Here is an 18,863-nt window from a genome sequence, read left to right as displayed (position 1 = left end):
CCCGGGAAAATCCAACCCCAGTTGTCAGAGGATAGTTGTATCTGGAGCCCAAGGTTTTCAGTTGATGGGCCACCTAGAGGCATTTCCTGAATCACACATACTTCCTAGCCTCTGGCAGTGGAGGACAAAGGGCAGTGGAGGGGAAGGCTGTGTCTCTCGATGTTTCATCTCTGCATTTCTACAGCAGCAGCATGCCCACAGTGTGGCCTAACTCACCCAGGAAGAGGCCTAGCCATTGGGAGGCTCTGCCGCCTTAGGGAGACCCACAAAAGGGACTCTGCTCTTGAAAGTGAAATTCAAAACTTTCCTTGATCAATTGCTGTGATCCCAGGGGAAGTCCGGGCTTTTGTTCTGAGCAGATCAGTAAGTTGTAATTTTAAGGAGTTTAGGTTGCTAAGCTTGATTAAGATACCAATCCCTTTGAGGTTTACCCTTTCGCTACCACCAAACCACTGTTTATCCTTTCGGGTCAGAGGTTATGAAAAGCACTCGTCAATTAAAGCTTTATTAGTTGTAATTGGTAATGCCATGAAAGGAGCCAGCCAAACCCGGTCTGATAATAAAAGACCCTTTGTTACGATATTTAATAAATTAACACTCTGTCTTGGAAGTGGGGGAAGCTGATTACAAAGGCCAGGGTTGTTAATCATAATGTTTACTTTCTTCAAAAGCAGGGCCTAGTGAACCATAATCTTTAGACATTAGTTGGTTTTTTTCTTTTCTTTTACCTTTTCTTCTTTTCTTTTCCTCTCTTTTCCTTTCCTTTCCTTCCCTTTTTCCTCTCTTCCCCTCCCCTCTTCTCTCCTCCCCTCCCCTACTTTCCCCTCTCCTCTCCTCCTCTCCCCTCTCCTCCCCTCCCCTCCTCTCCCCTCTCCTCCCTTCCCCTCCCCTCCTCTCCCCTCTCCTCCCTCTCCTCCCCCACCTCCTTCTCCTCCCCTCCTCCCACTCCCTCCCCTCTCCTTCCCTCTCTCCCCCCTGGTACCTCCTCTCTACCCCCCCACCCCACCCCCCACCCCCAAGCCTTGAAGGAGGACAGTCTTCTAGGCCTGGGTTGTAACGGAGAAGGAGGTCCAAGACAAAGCCAGGTTACAAGGGTCATCTCTTCCACCAGACAAAGTTTTTGGCTAAGTCAGCCTACCCCTACGGGGAAGGTGGGCTGCAGTTCTTGAAGGGCCATATTGAATCAAGTAAAAGTGAGTTTTAAAGATTGGGGGCTTTGGGGGAGAGATGCTGTTTAACTGACTTTCTCTCCATCATGTGTACATTTATTTATAGAGTCTTGGACTCTGTCGCTGCCCGAGCTTCTCAGATAGTTTTTAGATCCTCAGGGAAAGCCCAGGGCTGGTTCCCCAGCTTTTGGCCAGGGCCTTAGTGAGCTTTCCCTGGAACCCCTCCGATCCTTTTGGGTCCTGGGTTGTGGACGTCCTGACCCCGAAGTTCCTGGCTTGGGGCAGTAGGGGGCGTCTTGGACTCATGCTTTCCACATGTGCATAAAGTCTGGTCTTTAGGGCACTTCTAATGAAAGAAAATCCTGCCCTTGGCCTGCTGTGCAAATTAGCCATATGGCAAAGTGTAATATCCCGCTGAACGTCATTATGGGGCCCTATGAAAAGTGCTCCCCTTTTCACATGCAGGCAAATTAAAATGGCTCTTTCTGTATTTTTCCTCTGAATAAACCTGTCTTCACTTGGATGCCCAGGCAGTTAAAAGGGAACTCCAGCTGCAGTCAGGGTGGTGAAGTTACAGGCCTTGCCCACAGGCAGAATGGAAAATATTGCTTCCTGTAGGCGAAGCTGGAAGAACAATGGTTCATCCTGCCATCTCCCCCCTACCCTGACTTTGCATCCCCTCCCCCCACCCTGCTACCTCTGATACCAGTTGGCCTGAGAAAGTGTTCTTGTACTTGAATGGGGGGAGCAGAAGGAAACAGCATTTTTTAAAACAACCAAAAAGATCCCCACAGACTTCCCCCCCGCCCCCCAGCCCCAAAGGGATGGAACCTTTGACCAGAGGGATGTTTAACCTAATGCCAGGAAGTACACAGTCTAAGGTGAGCATGGATGGGATTCCATCTGCCTGTTGTTTGACATTGTGTTGTCCGATTCTTGTTTTTTTTTCTTTAAGAGACAGGTGGGAGAAGGTGCTTGGGGTGAAGTGTTCTGTGTCTGTGTGAGGGGATGATTTGCTGGGTCAGTCTGCTTCATCTGGGGAAATAAGCTTGGAGATGGTATCTCTGCAAGATGGGCAATAAGCTGTCTTGGTTTAGGGAGTATAACTTTTCTCAACATTCTTTGTGTGACCAAAATTGGGGGGGAACACCTTGTTTTAGGTCCATTTGGACTTTTTATTAGCCTCATTTTAGAATTGTTTCACTGACAAGGCCCATGAGGCCTCACCAGATGGTAGTCATTTTGGGGTCTCCTTTGCAGGGGCATTTGCCACTTTTGCAGAAGGAAAACACATTGTTATCTCACAGAATGGACTTTCATTATTTTTCTTCCTCTGTTGGATATATGGGCCAGGGTGCCAGAAGTACAACAGTGTGGACTTGGAATAGGTAAACTTGGCCTGATTTGTCCCTCAGCCCTGTGTGTCTTGTCGTGCTGGGTTCCCTTTCCTCTGTCTTAGCTTTTAATTTCTTCATCTGTAAGAGGAGGGGCCTACATGACCTCCATGTAAGATCCTGTGACAAAGGGTTCCTCCTTCTCCCGTCCTTCTGCCTTTAGGTTCTAGGACACGGTTATGACCTACAGTGCCTTCATTCACTACTTATTTAAATCTAATTCCATAAGGGGATTTGAAGAATGGAGAATGAACAGAGCAGAGCTACGGCAGGTAAAGTAAGGGGTGGAATATGCTGATTTAAAAGCCAGCATTGGGAGTCATTGCCCACTGGGTAGAGTGTCCTGGAAGAGTTTGCACTGGGGTCTTCAAATTCTCAATGACTAGGAACTTAATTCTAAGCAAATTGAATGGCTGTAGAACCTTGGTGATTGCTGGTATTGCAATCGGGTCTTTGGGTTTGGACTGCTCAGAAGAAAAGACCTGTGGAACACCCCTCCTCCTTGCCATAGGGCCAGACCATCTGGAGTCATATTGGCCTGCTGGCCTAATCCTGATTACCTGTTTTGCACCACAAAAGGGTGTCCCCTTCCCACAGTTATTCCAAATGGGAATGAGATCAAATTCAGTGTAGGTAATCCTTCATGTTGCTGTGAATGAACTCTGTGGTCATGTGAATGCTCTGCTGAGACTGATGCGTTTCAGATGGAGGGTGTCAGCCATAGATCCTTGCCTCCATAGGAGTGAGCTGAAGACGGAAAACGTTGGAGGAGTCTCCTTCTTTGGGGGCAGTAGGGCCAAGCTTGCTGAAAAAACTCTCCAGCTGATAATGGCGTCATTTGTTTTTTTCAGATCCTTTTTGTTTGAAATTTACCATCTGACCTGAGGCTCAGTATGCTGAATCTCAGGAAATAGAACTTGCCTCCAGAGTCAAGGTTCAGCTCAATCGTGGGGAAAGTTTGTCTTTGGTGGCCCATTTGTATAAACATACAGTTGTTTCTTTGTTGGATTCTCTCTCGGCCTCAGCTTACACCCTTTAATTTTCTAAGGATTCCTAACCCTACAACTCATCTGAGCTTTCCCTCTTCAGAGCACCTCATATTTCAGTCCCTTCTTGTCTCAGATAATTAAATCAAACTTTAGAATCCTTGGGTGTCTGAGTTAGAAGAGGTTATCGTATATGTAGGAGAGGGAAGGGTCCTTAGAAAACCTGTGTTCCAAGCCTTCATTTTACAGATGAGGAGATGGAGGATTAAAGAAGAAAGGAATGTTTCTGATACAAAGTTACCAGGGTAATACTCAGTAGCCAGGTTTAAGCTCTAGATCCAGTTTTCAGCTCTTGGGCTGGGTTGGGCCTCCGTCACCCTGCATTTTAGAAAAAAGTAACAGAGGCCATCCCCACAGTCTCACAGCTTGCTTGTTTTGTTTTCCGTTCCCAGAAGATATGGTGAACTAAATCATGATAATAATTATTAATAGGGATAATTATACCTCTTCCAGCTAACATACAGTAGCATACTTTACTAATCCAGAATTCAGCTTACCAATAACTTATTAAGAACATAGTCTCAAATCAGAAAGTAAGGAAAAAACCACAAAGTCTCTGAGCAGCAGACCACATGGATAAGGTACAGTTCATAAACTTAAGCTCATATAATTTGGTCCCCTCAGGACTGCTCTCAAAGCTCATTTATTTACTCTTTAGCACACAATCCCAATAGCCTTGGGGATCTGGTTTCTAAACCCATAGCATATCAAAAGTATCATATTCAAAGTGGAGACAGAGGCTGCTTCAGGGAGGCACACTGTCAGCAAAGGAGGAGACCCTAAAACTATAAAAAGCAGACACAAATATTTAATAAGCACAGCGGTCTTAGACCAGTTGGACCCTAAGGATATCAGAAGGTGCAATAATTGATTTTTAGAATGGTCTCTCAAAAAACATTGATTAACTGTTTACTCTGTCTGCCCTAGGCGCTGGAAATAGAAATATCAAAAAATTAAACCATCCTTGTGTTCAAACTGTTTACATTCTTTGAGGGGAGACAACTGAAAAAAATATTGTCCATATACCTCCCAAGACTCTCCCCCCCAAATCCTAAGTAGTTACGGAAGGAGAATGGTAGCATTTGGAGTATAGGATGGGATGGAAACAAAGGAAGGTTTGGAGAAAGAAGATGGGGATGAGCCACATCTTTTAAAAAATTACATATTTTATCTATTTCATTAAATATTTCCCAATTACATATATAATGATTTTTTTAAAATTTTTAAAAATGTTGAGTTCCAAATTATCTCCCTTCCTCTTGCTTTTTCCCTTTCCTTGAGAAGGCAAGCCCTTTGATATCAGTTATGCTTATGAAGTGATGTAAAATATATTTCAGTATTGCACACCTTGCCAAAGAAAACACAAATAATAAAATAAAATTTTAAAAAGATGCTTTAAGCTGCATTCAGAGTTCATCAGTGCTCTCTCTTGAGGTGGACAGGAGCATTTTTCATCATGGGTCCTTTGGAATTGTCTTGGATCATTGTCTCCATCTAGTAGCTAAATCTTTTGTTAATCATCCTTACATTATTATTTTTATTGTATGCAGTGTTCTCTTGGTTCTGCTGATTTCAGTCTGTGTCATTTCACTCAAGTCTTCCCAGGCTTTTCTAAAATCAGCTCCTTAGAGCACTGTAGTATTCTATCCCGGTCATATTCTACAACTTGTTCGGCCATTCCTCAATTAATGAGTAACCCCTCAATTTCTAATTCTTTGCCACCACAAAAAGAGCTACTATAAATATTTTTGTATATAGAAGTCCTTTCTGTTTTGCTTTGATCTCTTTGGGATACAGACCTAGTAGTAGTGTTCCTGGGTCAAAAGGTATGTGCAGTTGTATGGCCTTTTGGGCAGAGTTCCAAACTGGTCTCCAGAATGGTTGGATCAGCTCACAGCTCTACCAGCAGTGCATTAGTGTCCTTATTTTCCACATTCCTGCCAGCCTTTGTCATTTTCCTGTTCTGCATGAGCTATATCTTGAAAGAAGAGAGATGTACTTTGAGGCGGGGAGGAGGAGGGGATGTATCAGCCATGGCCAGTGTATAGGTATAGGGATGGTGAATGCAAAGAACAGGGGAAAGGCCAGATTGGATGGACTTTGGAGATAGTAAAGATGGATAGTGAGATTGGAATAGGCTGGGATCAGATCAGAAAGGATTTAGAGGAGTTTGTATCTTTTCTTAGAACCCCTAGGGAGCTCTTAAAGCTTCTAGAGAAGGGAGTGACTTGATCATATCTGAACTTCAGAAAAATCCTTTTGGCAGCTGCATGGATGGTGGACTAGTGGGGAGAAACTTGAGGCAGACCTCAGTAAATGAGTCTGGAGGGAGGTGAGGATGTTTGGGAGATTGAAATGGAGTAGTCAAATAGTTAGGAAGAGAACCCAAGGAAAATGTGGCCCTGAGACTCAACGGACATGTACCATTGTGTTCTGTAGCCCCAGGAAGTACGTGGCACTTTTCAAAATGATTTCCATAAGATTCAGCCATTTAGTTTGACTCATTCCTAGAGGATTTCCAGATAATACAAGTTTTAAGGTGTTTACATTTTAGCAGAGAACAGTGGTGACAGTACTTTCACCAGAGAGAATAGTTCTGACAATAAAAATTTCATGCACTGAGAGATGTTTGGGGGAAAAATTTTGGAGATGAGAAGGGAAGGGGAGATTGATCTTTTGTAGAAAGACTAGTTTCTGCAGAGAGTAGCCCCAGCAGCTGCAGGCTTGCAAGAATTTAAGGGGTATATTAAGTAGAGTAGACAGACGGCTAATGGGCAGTGTGATTTGAAGGACCCAAATGGTCTCATACCAGCCAGAATTTTTCTTTAGATATAAGCAGCAATGGTACCTAGTAAGAAGTTCTTTAAGAAGTTCAAAATATCAGAAAATGATAGGGATAAATTTACTTTTTGGCCCTAAACAGCTGCAATTTATTACCTGTGTGACCTTGGGCAATTCCCTGTACCTCTGTGGGTCTCAGTTTCCTCATATATAAAATTTGGAGGTTGGACTAAGCTCATATAGATATTAAAAGTCCCTTCCAGTCCTTCATCCCACGGTTCCTTGAACAGAAAGCAATGCTTCGCAGAGTGTGACCTGAAAGTCTAGCAAGCGTCATCAATGAGGAGTCAGAACGACCAGACAAGGCACTCCTCCCACGGGGTATGGATGTTCTTTTTATGTGATCTGAATTGTCACCGCAGTTGTTGGAGCTGTTGAATTTTATTCATTTATTTATTTTCCCCCAATTATGTGTAAAAGTTTTCTACATTCATTTTTATAACTGAATTCCAAATTCTCTCCCTCTCTCCCTGACTGAGAAGGCAAGCAGTTTGATGTAGTTTATACATGTGTAGTCATGCCAAACATTTCCTTATTAGTCGTGTTATAAAAGAAAACTAAGCAAAAATTAAAACCAAGAAAATGAAGTAAAAGAAAAGCGCGCTTTGATCCGTGTTCACGCTCCTTCAGTTCTCCCTCTGGGGGGGAGAGCATTTCTTCTTCTTTTTAAAAATATTAGTTTATTTATTTAGTTTGAGTTTTCAGCATTGACTTCCATAAGATTTGGAGTTCCAAATTTTCTCCCCTTCTTTCACCTCCCCCTTCCTAAGACAGCATGCAATTTGATATAGGCTATACGTATAAACTCACAGTATACACATTTTCACATGACATTTTCAGATTCACAGATTTTTCATATGAGGAAACTGAGACCCACAGAGGTAAAGGGAATTGCCCAAGGTCACGCAGGTAATAAATGCTATTTGTTTATAGCCAAAAAGTAAATGTATCCCTTTCATTTTGTGTGACATTTTGGGCTTTTTAAAGCACTTGCTGATAATGATGTGAAACACATTAGTCATGTTGTAAAGAAAGATTAGAACCGATGGGAGGAACCACAAGAAAGAAGAAAACAAACAAAAAAAGGGCAAATAGCGTGCTTCAATGAGCATTCAGACTCCAAGGCTCTTTCTCTGGATTGGACAGCATTTTCCATTGTGAGTCTTTTGGAGTTGTTAGATCTTTGCCTTGCTGAGAAGGGGTAAGTCTGTTAAAGTTGGTTATCAAATTATTTTGCTGTTATTGTGTACAATGATCTCCTGGTTCTGCTCACTTCACTCAGCATCAGTTCATAGAAGTCTTTCCAGGTTTTTCTAAAGTCTGCGTGCTCATCATTTCTTATAGCACAGTAGTATTCCATTATGTTCATATACCACAACTTGTTCAGCCATTCCCCAGTTGATGGACATCCCCTCAATTTCCAATTCTTTGCCACCTGAAAAGAGTTTCTATTAATATTTGTGTGTAGTTCCAAATTGTTCTACGTAATGGTTGAATCAGTTCATAACTCCACCAACAATGTCACAGCATTTCTTGGTGGGACTGTCAATTATTTAAAATGGAACCCTCGTAGACATACTGTCCTCAAGATTTCCTGACAGATGTCCAAGTTTGGGGAGTGGGCTATAGATTGTTTGGTTATGATACATTTATGAGGAATTAGTATTACTGGAAGTGCCATGCTACATATTGGTCCCATTTTCTTAGGACTGAGTTTCACTGGCCTTTGGGTCCCATATGACCTTGAATGATGAACCTGCTTGAATTGTCCATTTAATGAAGCCAGGGACTATGTCTTATTTAACATTTGTGTTGTCTCCCACCCCAAGCACTGAGTAGAATTGTCGGCATGAGGGAGATGCTAAAAGCCTGCTGAAGTTGAACAGTGCATGGATAATGAAAGAAGGACACTGTTCATCTAGGTCCGGGAACATCACTTTTTAAGTGTTTGAAAGCACAGATATGAGGGAAATATCTTGTCCCAACAGTTATAACCCTTACTACAATAGCAGAGAACAAGAAATTACTGTTCCTCTTGTGATCTTAACACTGGGAGTGGCATTGTAAGGTAATCTCTTCTATTTCCTTCCCTTCCTTTAAACCTAAACTGTTGCAGTGAGATGAACAGCTTTAGTTTTAATACTTATTCATTGAAGAATGACCCTTCTTTTCTTTGTACAGTAGGGAAGTGTTGTTTCAGTTTAGTGGTTCCAAACTGTGAGCCTCAGAGTTTAGTTTTTCAAATGCATGTAAATGCTGTTGTGATGAATAAAATAGGAATTACTTTTAAAGCATTGTTGAATTAATTTTATCCTTTTGACATAATGCGTTTTCTCAGTTAATGGCTATTACTAGTAAAAATGGAGACAATGTGAGGCAGAGTGGAGAAAGAGCCAGTCTTGGAGTTAGGCAGCTGGTGATAGAGTAGAGAGAGTGCTAGGCCTGGGGTCAGGAAGACCTGAGTTCAAATCTGGCCTCACATAGTTCTGTGACTCTGAGCATGTCATTTGACCTCTATCTGCCTCATTTTCCTAAATTGAAAATGAGGACAGTAACAGCACCAATCTCACAGGGCTGTTGTGAGGATAAATGAAATAATATTTGTCAAAAGCATTTAGTACAATAGTTGTCATACAGTAGGAACCATATAAATATTTATTGTCTTCTTCCTTGCCCAGTCTGATTCAGGTCTTGTTTTTGGCACATTCAGACTGTGTTGTGTGACTCCAGGCAAGTCTCTAAGTTTGGTATAAAGAGTTTCCACACCTGGAATTTCTTATGCCATTTAAATCAGAAGTCCAGATTAAAAATGAAATAGTAAAGCCAATATTACATGAGCACCTGCAGTTTTTTTTCAGCATTAAAAAGGAGTCCTTAGATTTTATAAGGTTGAGAACCACTTATTTGGTATATCAGATAACCCTAAATCTTAAACTGAACTGAAGAGAACCTGTCCTTGGTGAGTTCAGACACTCCTCTTGCCTTTGCTGTGTTCATAGCAGCTATGTGGGAGGCTGGTCCCCTTTCTGGTGTGAGCAGACCATCATTCTGACCTTTCAGGGCAGTGAGGGTAGGGGTTTAACGTAAGGATTAGTGCATGACACTTGGAGCAGCCTCCATGTCAAATGTTCTGAAGCGAAGGCATTGTTTCATTTCCTTCTCTTTACTGTTCCGGTGCTACTTCATCCTCCAAGAAAGTGCCTGCCAGAATAGCTTTGGAGTTCAGGGGGCAGATTTGTGTGGTTAATCTAATGATTGACCTGGGAATTGAGAGCAGCGTCACTCAGCCCACTCCAGACTGGCCAGAGCTCTCCTTCCCTAATCCAGTTTCTCTACATCTAATTGACAAATTTGGCAGTAGGAGTGGAACAGTCAAAGTTAAACTGATCCAGTGGCTCTGAGAGAAACTGAACTGATTTGTTGGAAGGAAGAAGTCAGACCTAGAGGATGAGATGATCTCTGCTTTTATTCTTTTTCAGCCCTCGTGAAGAAGTAACTGAAATGTTAAAAATGAGTGCACTTCAGACTTAAGTAAAGACTTTATTTTGACTTAAATATAGAATTTCATTTCATTTATTTTCTTGTCATTTTCAGCAGATAATTTAATTAGTGCATTATGGCCTAATTAGAAAGATGGCTTTCTTTTAAATTCTTAGGAAAGTGTACTTTGGATCTGAAACCTGCTGAATATGTAACATCATGCTAGAATAATAAAGATCCTTTAGAGCTGTTAACCTTGAAATGAAGAACCTTTTAGTGTACATAAGGAACTCGACATTTAGTAACATGACTCTGGTGAAATGGGACAGGAAGGGAATGGTATTCTGCATACTACTTTGGTAAGGGACAAGGCTCTAGAAGGATGAGGGGTATAAGGGATTATGGAGAAGATCAAGGATTGAATTGGGGGAGACTTTGGGAGACAAAAGAGAAGGATTTGAGGAGGAAAAGCAGGAAAAAGAGAAAGTAGAGGTGGAGGACACTGGGTGTGGCTGGGAAGGTGTGAACAAAGTGCTGTTGGGCTCTGTGAGTAAAGGTCCACAGAGCAGTGGCCACAACAGGGCCTGGGGAACAACAAGGGCTTTGAATCTTGCTTTCAGAAAGGATGGAAAACAAGTGGGAGTTTTGTAGGTGCCTCATGGGGACATAATGTTTATTTAGCCAAAGCCAGATCATTGTTATATCTGCTTAAAGTACAAGCTGGTCTTCCTAGAAGAGTAGAAAAAGGGGCTATTGTCGAGGTTGTTAGAAAGCATGAACTTTTCCTTTGAAAAAACCAACTCAGAAAAGAAGAAAAGGGATCTGGGGAAGTGGAAGGAAATCTTGACCTAGGTCAGGGTTGGAAAAATGTCACAGGGGAGACAGGAAAGAAACAGGACCTTGGGACACTTGGAACTGGGATGGATCCTTGGGGCACATACCAAAGAGGAGAGCACAGACTCGTACAACGTTGGGATGTTAAGCATGAGCATTTAGTAAGTATTTAATGTGTTCTAGGTGTCAAGAGCTGGGGATCCAAGGACAAGCCCCCCAAATGGTTCCTGCTCTCCAGGAACTTATATTCTTGTGAGAAAGACAACCCCTAAAAAAAAGTGGAGAATTAAGGTGGGGGTGGGACAGGATCTCAGGGAGATAAGAGAAAGCTTCTGGGGAAGAGGCTGCAAAGCAAGGGCAAAGCTGTGAGCACTGTGACTGGGCACTTCCTAAGTGGTGGTTCAGTCTGAGTACATCCCAGTCAGAAAGATCCAGGCATCTCCAGGGTGAGAAGGCAAAGAGGTACAAAAGATGGGCCCGAAGTGTAACAAAATGGAGTGAAAAATGGAGGTGGTAATCTGTTGTGACCACTGAGGAGAACAGAGATAATGAGAACGTTGGAGGGGAACTCCATCTTATAATTGGTAATTCAGGACAAGAAAGTGGAATGTAGGTAGCCTGATGTGCAGCCACCGTTTCGGAAGCCCAGGCTAATAAGTTCAGAGGGAGGATAGAGTGCATTTTCTGGAGGAGACATAAGTCTAGGAGGAATGGGGGTCTCTCAAGATCATCTGAGATGCCCGAGAGAAATCATTAGAGGAAAGGGGAAGAGAGGGTGAGTTTTCTACATGAGGAGCTTAAGCAATATAGACTTGTGGAAGTAAAGGCAGGCAGTGTGGGAAGAGGACAGATGTGTGTCACTGTCTCCCAGGAGCGATCTGAGCCTCAGGAAGACTTGATTCTGTTCAGTCATTTCCGGTGTGTCTGACTCTGTGACCCCTTCTGGGGTTTTCTTGGCAAAGAAACTGGAGCTATTTGCCGTTTCCTTCTCAAGGAAACTGAGGCAAACAGGGCTAAGCCTAGGGTCACACCGCTATGTTGTGTCCCAGATTGGATCTCAGGAAGGCAAGTCTTCCTGACTCCTGGCTCTGTTCACTGGGCCACTGAGAAGAGATGGGATGCTGTGAAGGCGTGACAAGAGAAAGGAAAACCCCCCAGTTCTTAGTCTGAATGAAATAAAGTTGCTCACGAAATCAGGAGTGAGGGAGCCAGCTCCAGCTCCAAACAATCTTTGACAAGTTCACATCTCCAGCCCCAGAGTAGTCCAGTATAGACAGCTGGATTTGGAGTTAGGCCGATGATTTGAATCCCAGCTCCATGTGACATTCCTTTTTAGACCTCAGTCTCTTCGTCTGTAACCTTAAGGTCCCTTTGTCTCTAAATCTGTGATCCTTTGATCTTCCAGGAACCACAAGGAAAGCACTCTTGGACTCTTGGAGACCCCATCCCATCCCTTTTCACCCCTTGTCCTCCTTTACTTTCTTACTTTGGCCATTCTTTTTGTTTGATCGTGGCTCTGCCAAAATATGAACTCTTTCTGGCACTAGGAGAAGTTAAAGATAGAATTGTAGAAGCTTCACTGGTTTCTTTCCACTTCGGGATTGCTTCTCTGAAAACCATCATTCATCCATTAATTAAAACACCAGACAGGAGCTTCCAGGTTATTGCTCACCACTGTACTGTGGATTTTCATATTCTTGTCCACTTTTTATCAGCAAAGATAAGACTCATCTACCATTCCTGTTAGCTGCTGATTTGTTGGTAGTGGTTTTTGATAATTTGAACCCCATTCAGCAAAACTGGCTTCCCCATTGGAGCTCGAGTGAAGTGCAGAAGACAGAAGATTATCATCTTTCCTACTGGGATGTGCTAAGCATTACATGCTCTGGAGGAAAGAATTCTCTGAATTGCCATTTTGAATGGATTTTGACTAAACATAAAATAAACAATAAAGTGCTGTCTGAAAAAAAAATGAGCAGAGCAGAAAAGGAAAAACTGGCTGGCCTGGACAGAGATGAAGGGGTGTCGTTAGCACTGACTCTTGGCACTTTGTGGTTCCCCAAAGCAACCTTTTTCAGGGTCTCAGTGCTAGCTGGTGAAGCCTTGAAATATAATGGGTGTCCTCAGCTTTCAGAGTGAGGCAAGTCCACAAGCGTTTGTTAAATATCTACTGTGTACCAGGCTCTTTGCTGAGGGCTGGGAATACGGAGAACGTCCCCAAACCCAGTCCCTGCTCTCAGGGACCTCACAGTATAACAGGAGAGACGATATGTAAATACACAACCTGCATGCACCCACATAACACACACACACATGCAGACAGGATAATCACATAAAATTACACGTGTGTGTTTATACACATACATATATTGTGAATGATAATCTCAGAGGAAGGCATGCTTGTTAAGCAAGATTGAAAAAAAGTTCCTTGGAACTTTTGAAATCTGAAGGAAAAAAAAAAACGGGAGACAGGAAGCCCAGAGAGAGAACTCCAGGCATGGAGATCCTTCCATGAAAATGCCAAGAATCTGAGTTGGAGTGACTTGGGCAAGGAGGCCAATCTTATTGGATTGCAGAATATATTTAAGAGAATAAAACCTGAGATTTCTGAGAAGGTTAAATAAGGATTTATTTTTGATCCTGGAAGTAATAGGAGCTACTGGAGTTTATTGACCAGGGCAGTGACAAGGTCACTTCAATGTAGGAAGATTGGTTTGCTAGCTGAATGAATGATGGGTGGAAGTGGGGAAGACAGGGATGGAGATCAATCACTAGACTCTTTCAGTAGTCCAGTTGTGAAGTGATGAGGGCTGTGCCAGGATGGCGACAATGCTGGTGGCTACCATAGGATCTCATCAAGGAGATGGGTCAGTTAAACTCTTTAGAATGAGATGTAACAGTTCTACAGATCTGTTTCCTATTATACAGGATGCCTACTGAAACTCACCCCAGGGGCCAAAAGGACTTTCTGCTCTGCAACAAGATCTTGAGAACCTACTTCTGGGAACAGTGGAGAACCCAGCAATGCTGTAACTCAGATGGTCATTTATGGCCTTTCTTCCTCTGTGAATTGGCTGTAAGGCTTGGAGTAAAATGTCCATCACTGCCTTTCCCAGAGATGTCAGACCAGATCTCTGTCTTCTGCTGAGAGCATCCATTGGCATTCATTCCTCTTCCCCCATTTGTAGAAAGCTTACGTTTCTAGAAGCCATTCCACCTGTTGACCAAGTGTTGCTGAGAAGTAAGAACAAGCAGGGGGACCCTTGTGCTCATCTGAGGAGTTCAAATGCTTGTCTTAATATCCTGTCCAATTGAGTGGTTCTCAATATCAGTTCTCTACTGTTTATAGCATACAGCTGCCCACCGTTGTAGACATAATTATGGTAGGCGCTGGAAAAAAATAATTCATGCTAGGCTAACCTAATTTCATTTTTAATAGTTATTAGCTTGTCAGACTAGGGAGATGCTACAGGTATAATTTACCTTGATTACAAACCACTGGACAATCTTTTTATATTAACATTGTGGGCGAGATGATGAGCTGTTATCCTGGTTCTCATTTAAGTTCAGAGCATTCAGAACTAGTTGGATGGCTGGCCTTGCAATAATCATGAAGTAGTCAAGATGACCTCCAAAAGAAGCTTGTATTGGAGTGTTCCCATGGTCTGGGCTTGGTCATATGTTGTTTAACATTTATCAGTGACTTTAATAGAGCCATTTGCAGATTTGCAGAAGACATATAATTTGGTGGTATAGTTAATTAAACAAAAATAATTTAACAGCTTAGGACACTGGGTGAACTAATGAGATGACATTTAAATGAATATAATGTATTCTACTTGGGTCCAAAATTTAACTTGCAAAGTATAATGTGGGGATGTTGCATTATGCCAGTACTTTGTTTGAAACTGATGGTTTTGGTGAACTACAATCTCAGTATTTGTGAACAGTGTAATATGGCAGCCAAAGCAGGTAAAGTGATCCTAGAATGTATTGAGAGGCATTGGGTATTGGACCAGGAAGTTGGAAGTCCTGCCGTCCTTTATCTTGATTTGCCCAAATCTGGAGTTTATGTTTATTTCTGGACACTGCATTTCAAGAGGGTCAGTGATAAGCTGGAGAAGAATGGTGAAGGTCCTCAAGAACCTGCCACATGAAGATCAGTTGAAAGAACTGGGAATGTTGAGCCTAGAAAAGAGAAAAAATATGGGAGATGATAAGGGAGACTTTCAGGGAGAACAGGTTGGACATTAAGGCTTTCAGGAATAAGGAGATGATAGTCCTATTGTATTCTGCCCTATCTTGGCAGTCCATTTCTTGAATGTTGTGGTCAATTATGTACAGTGCATTTTGGAAAGGACATTTCTTAAGATGGAATTGCAGTGGCTCCCTGTTACCTTGAGGAGCTGATCTAGAAGCTCTTCTCTTTGGAGGTTAATGCTCCCCTCCTATCTTTGGAGTCTCCACTGTCCTCTGTGTCTACCATCTAGCCACCCCAACCTTCTGCCACTTCACATCCCATCTTTGCCTTTGTGCAACCTTCCCCCACATCAGGGATACTCTCCTTCTCATCTTTACCTCTTAGCATCCCTGGATTCCTGTATGTCTCAGGGCAAGCACCACCTTCTGCAGGATGCTTGTTTTGGTCTCTTCTCTCCCCCTAGCACCTTCCCCTCTGAGGCTATGTTCTCATTTGCACTTGGGTCTTCCATGTTCCCATTTGTGTATGTACTCCATTGGAATGCAAGATCCTTATGTGCAGGGACAAGTTTGTTTTTGGCGGGGGAGGAGATGGTAATACTCAGCACTTAGAACAGCATTTGACTCATGGTGTTTAATGGATGCTTGTTTGCTGATTGAAGGGTCAAGAGTTGATGCCACATGAAAAGTGGTTGAGGTAAGGGATGTTTGCCCTGGAGGAGATTCAGGGGGAGTATGATGGCTGTCTTCAAGTATTCAGTTGGGAATGGGTTTGGCCTAAGTGGCTTGTGAAATTTCTTCCAATGCTGAAATTCTTTGAGATGTTGGAGTTCGTGTCTGTCTGAGATTCTAAATGGGAATGGCACTGTCCATAAGCAGCATCGCTGCTGTGATGGTTCTGTTCTATCAGACTAAGCAGAGGAACCTCCTGGAGCTCTTTACTTCCTTTGCAAATGTGTCTCCTTCACCAGTGACTCCACCTTTGCCCTTCATCTTCACCAAAACCCATTTCCACCTTGTTGCTATCGCTTCACCCTCCAAACCAAACCGAAGACCATTACTGTCGCAAGACACTTGGTTTGTGTCTTCCTTACTCCTGAGCCCTCTACCTTTCCTTCCTTTAGAATTTTAATCTTATAGTAGTACCAGTGCCCCTGAAAAGGGCAATCTCAGGGGATTGCTTTCTTTCTCCACTTACCATCTTTATGACTTCCCAGACCATAGTTTCCTTCTTTGGTCACCAGGCCCCGACGTATATTAGCTTTTCAAGCAGAATGTGAACTTCTTTAGAGCAGGATCATTTTCGCACTTTTATATTTGTCCTCTGAGCGTCCAGCTTCTGTGTGCTGGTAACTGAACTCTGTTTTCAAACCCAGAGGTTACACTCCTTGAGGGCAGGCAATGTGCCTGCTGCCTTACTATCTGTTCAGTGCCCAGTGCATGAAGCACATGAATAGTGCTTAATAAATGCTTTTCACTTACTCATTCTCTGATTACTTCAACAAACAATGGAATTTCAGTTGTTCATTTCATACCTGAAGGAACTTGCTGCTTCATTAAATGTGGCTTAATGAAACTTTGATTGCGCTTTCTTGATCAGTCTCAATTTCTGCACTTTTTTTGAAATAGTCTGACATTAGGATAGACCATGGCGCCCGAAGTAATGGTGGTGCTATAGTGTCCTAGAATCCTTAAGCCCTCAAGTTATCCCTTGTTTTTAAAAGCACCTCTTGGTTTAAGACCAGCAGCCCTGGTTGAAAAGTGGAAACTGGGCAGTAACAGTTTCCAGGATTTCGTTTCCTGCTCTTTGGTGATAATCCTGGGCTCGGCTACACTGTCTGGGTAGACTGACTTATTAACACTTTGCTGCCGTCTGCTCCTGCCCTTTTCTCCGGTCTATCTTTGGCTATGGGCAGGCTCTCTGTTCATTTAGATGCTTGTTCAGAGACTGACGTCTTGTTTCTGGAATGCTCTGTTGCAGTGTTTCTCAAGAACCTTTTCCCAGTTTTTAGTGTAAACTCTGAGAGAGCTGTCTCGGCTTCATTCTCATAGGTTTGTGATAATCTTGGCATGAAATTCAGCTTTGGTGTGCTGGTAACTGAGCTCAGGGATGGTCTCTCCCTCACCCCACTCCTGTTTTCTAGCATTCAGATCCTGCCTCTACTCAGTCCAGATCTTTTTTCAAACCAAGATGCTGAACGTCTCAAGAGTAAGCAACATACCTTTCTTCTTCTGTCTCTTAAGCACCTACTATATGAAGTAAGATGGAACCCTGTATGTGAGTGCTGAGTCAATGAATAAGGATTAAGGAGATCCCGTTAGTAAGATACTATGGAAGGACCACTGTACTAAAGGTCTGGAAGCCTTGAAGTCAGTTTAAATTTATGCCATTAACTAACATTGCCTAAATTTCCTCCTGCCTGGGTTTACACCTCCCTCTTTCCCAGAGAGCCAGCCTGTATGACAAGGATTTGGTTTGTAAAAAAAAAAAGAGCAAAAGAGAAAAAAAATCACCAGAACTTACCACTGTCTGTGCAGTCCTCACCAGTGGACGCCTTACCTTTACAAAGGTGGAGGCAGCAAAGTGTTTTCTCCTGGCTCTTTTTTTGGTATCATGCTTATTCTTCATAATTTTAGAATATTCACTTTCTATTTAAAAATAATTTTCGTTGATAGCTTTATTAGACCATCTATATTTATCCTAGCACACCCCATCAACACCAATCCAGGAGAGCTAGCCTATATAACAAATAATATTTTTTAAAATATTTAAAAATTATAGATATTTTTAATATTATAATTAATAATATAATATAAAGTATATTCCATGCTTATAAAATTTATAAATATAATATTATTTTATAAGTGACATTTATCACATTATACAATATTTTTAAAAAATCTGTATGTTAAAAAAAACCTAAAAATTTATACAGTGTACCACAGCCATGGACCTCCCACCTCTGTATAAGGGAGTAGATAGAGGCCTCTTCTTATATTTCTTCTTTGGGGCCAGACTTGTTCTTTTTAATTTCACAGTATTAACTTTTGATTATTTTGTGGTATTCTTTCTATTACATTGTGTAATGTCTTTCTGTTGCATTATATAGTCATTGTATGTGAATTGTATGTAAATCTTCCTGTGTTTCTCTGAATTCATCATACTTACTGTTTCTTACAGCACAGTAATAGTATATCCATGTATCACAATTTGTTTAAACATTCCCTTGTCAACAGAATGTACATTGTTTCCAGTTCTTTGCTACCCCAAAAAGTACTGCTATAAGTATTTTCGCTTTTATGGGGACTTCCTTCTTATCAGTTATTTCTTAGTATTATGGATTCTCAGAGCCAAAAGGCATGGCCATTTTAGTCTCTTCGCATAATTCCAAATTCCTTTCCAAAATGGTAATAGTGATTCACACTCTATACCAACAGTGCATCAGTGTGCCTAACTTACCACAACTTCTCCAACACTGATTACTTCCTTCCTCTCCATGTGCCATGTGGTTCCACCACATCGGCACTCACTATTCGTCACATTACAACGCTGCATCTTCTCACTTCATGGATTTGCACTGGCTGTCCCTCCTGCCTAGAATGCTCCCCTACCTCTTACTCTTTGTGTCAGATCTCATCTTTTGCATGAGGCCTTTCCCATTTTCCCAACTACTCCTGCCTTTCCCTTGAGTTGACCTTCCATTTGTACTGCTCTGACTTGTTTGTACATAATTGTTTGCTTGATGTCTCCCTCATTAGAGGGTGATCTACTTGAGGGCAGTGCCTGGTATTATCTTCCTTTATGTCCCCGCACTTTGTGCACTGCTTGGTGTGTGGCCTGATTGGTGAGGGCTCTGGTCGTTAATTATTTAGATGATGTGTGCTTTCCCTTCACCAGG

General features: G+C 42.3%; 1 protein-coding gene across 4 annotated transcripts in view; it reads left to right on the top strand.

Moving 5' to 3' along the window:
* Positions 1-18,863, top strand: part of EXOC6B (exocyst complex component 6B) — a 607,915-nt gene that overhangs the window by 304,001 nt on the left and 285,051 nt on the right. The window lies entirely within an intron of this gene.

The sequence above is a fragment of the Notamacropus eugenii genome, chromosome 1, assembly GCF_028372415.1.
Source record: "Notamacropus eugenii isolate mMacEug1 chromosome 1, mMacEug1.pri_v2, whole genome shotgun sequence".
Taxonomy (NCBI): domain Eukaryota; kingdom Metazoa; phylum Chordata; class Mammalia; order Diprotodontia; family Macropodidae; genus Notamacropus; species Notamacropus eugenii.
This window is presented reverse-complemented; position numbering and strand designations above follow the sequence as displayed.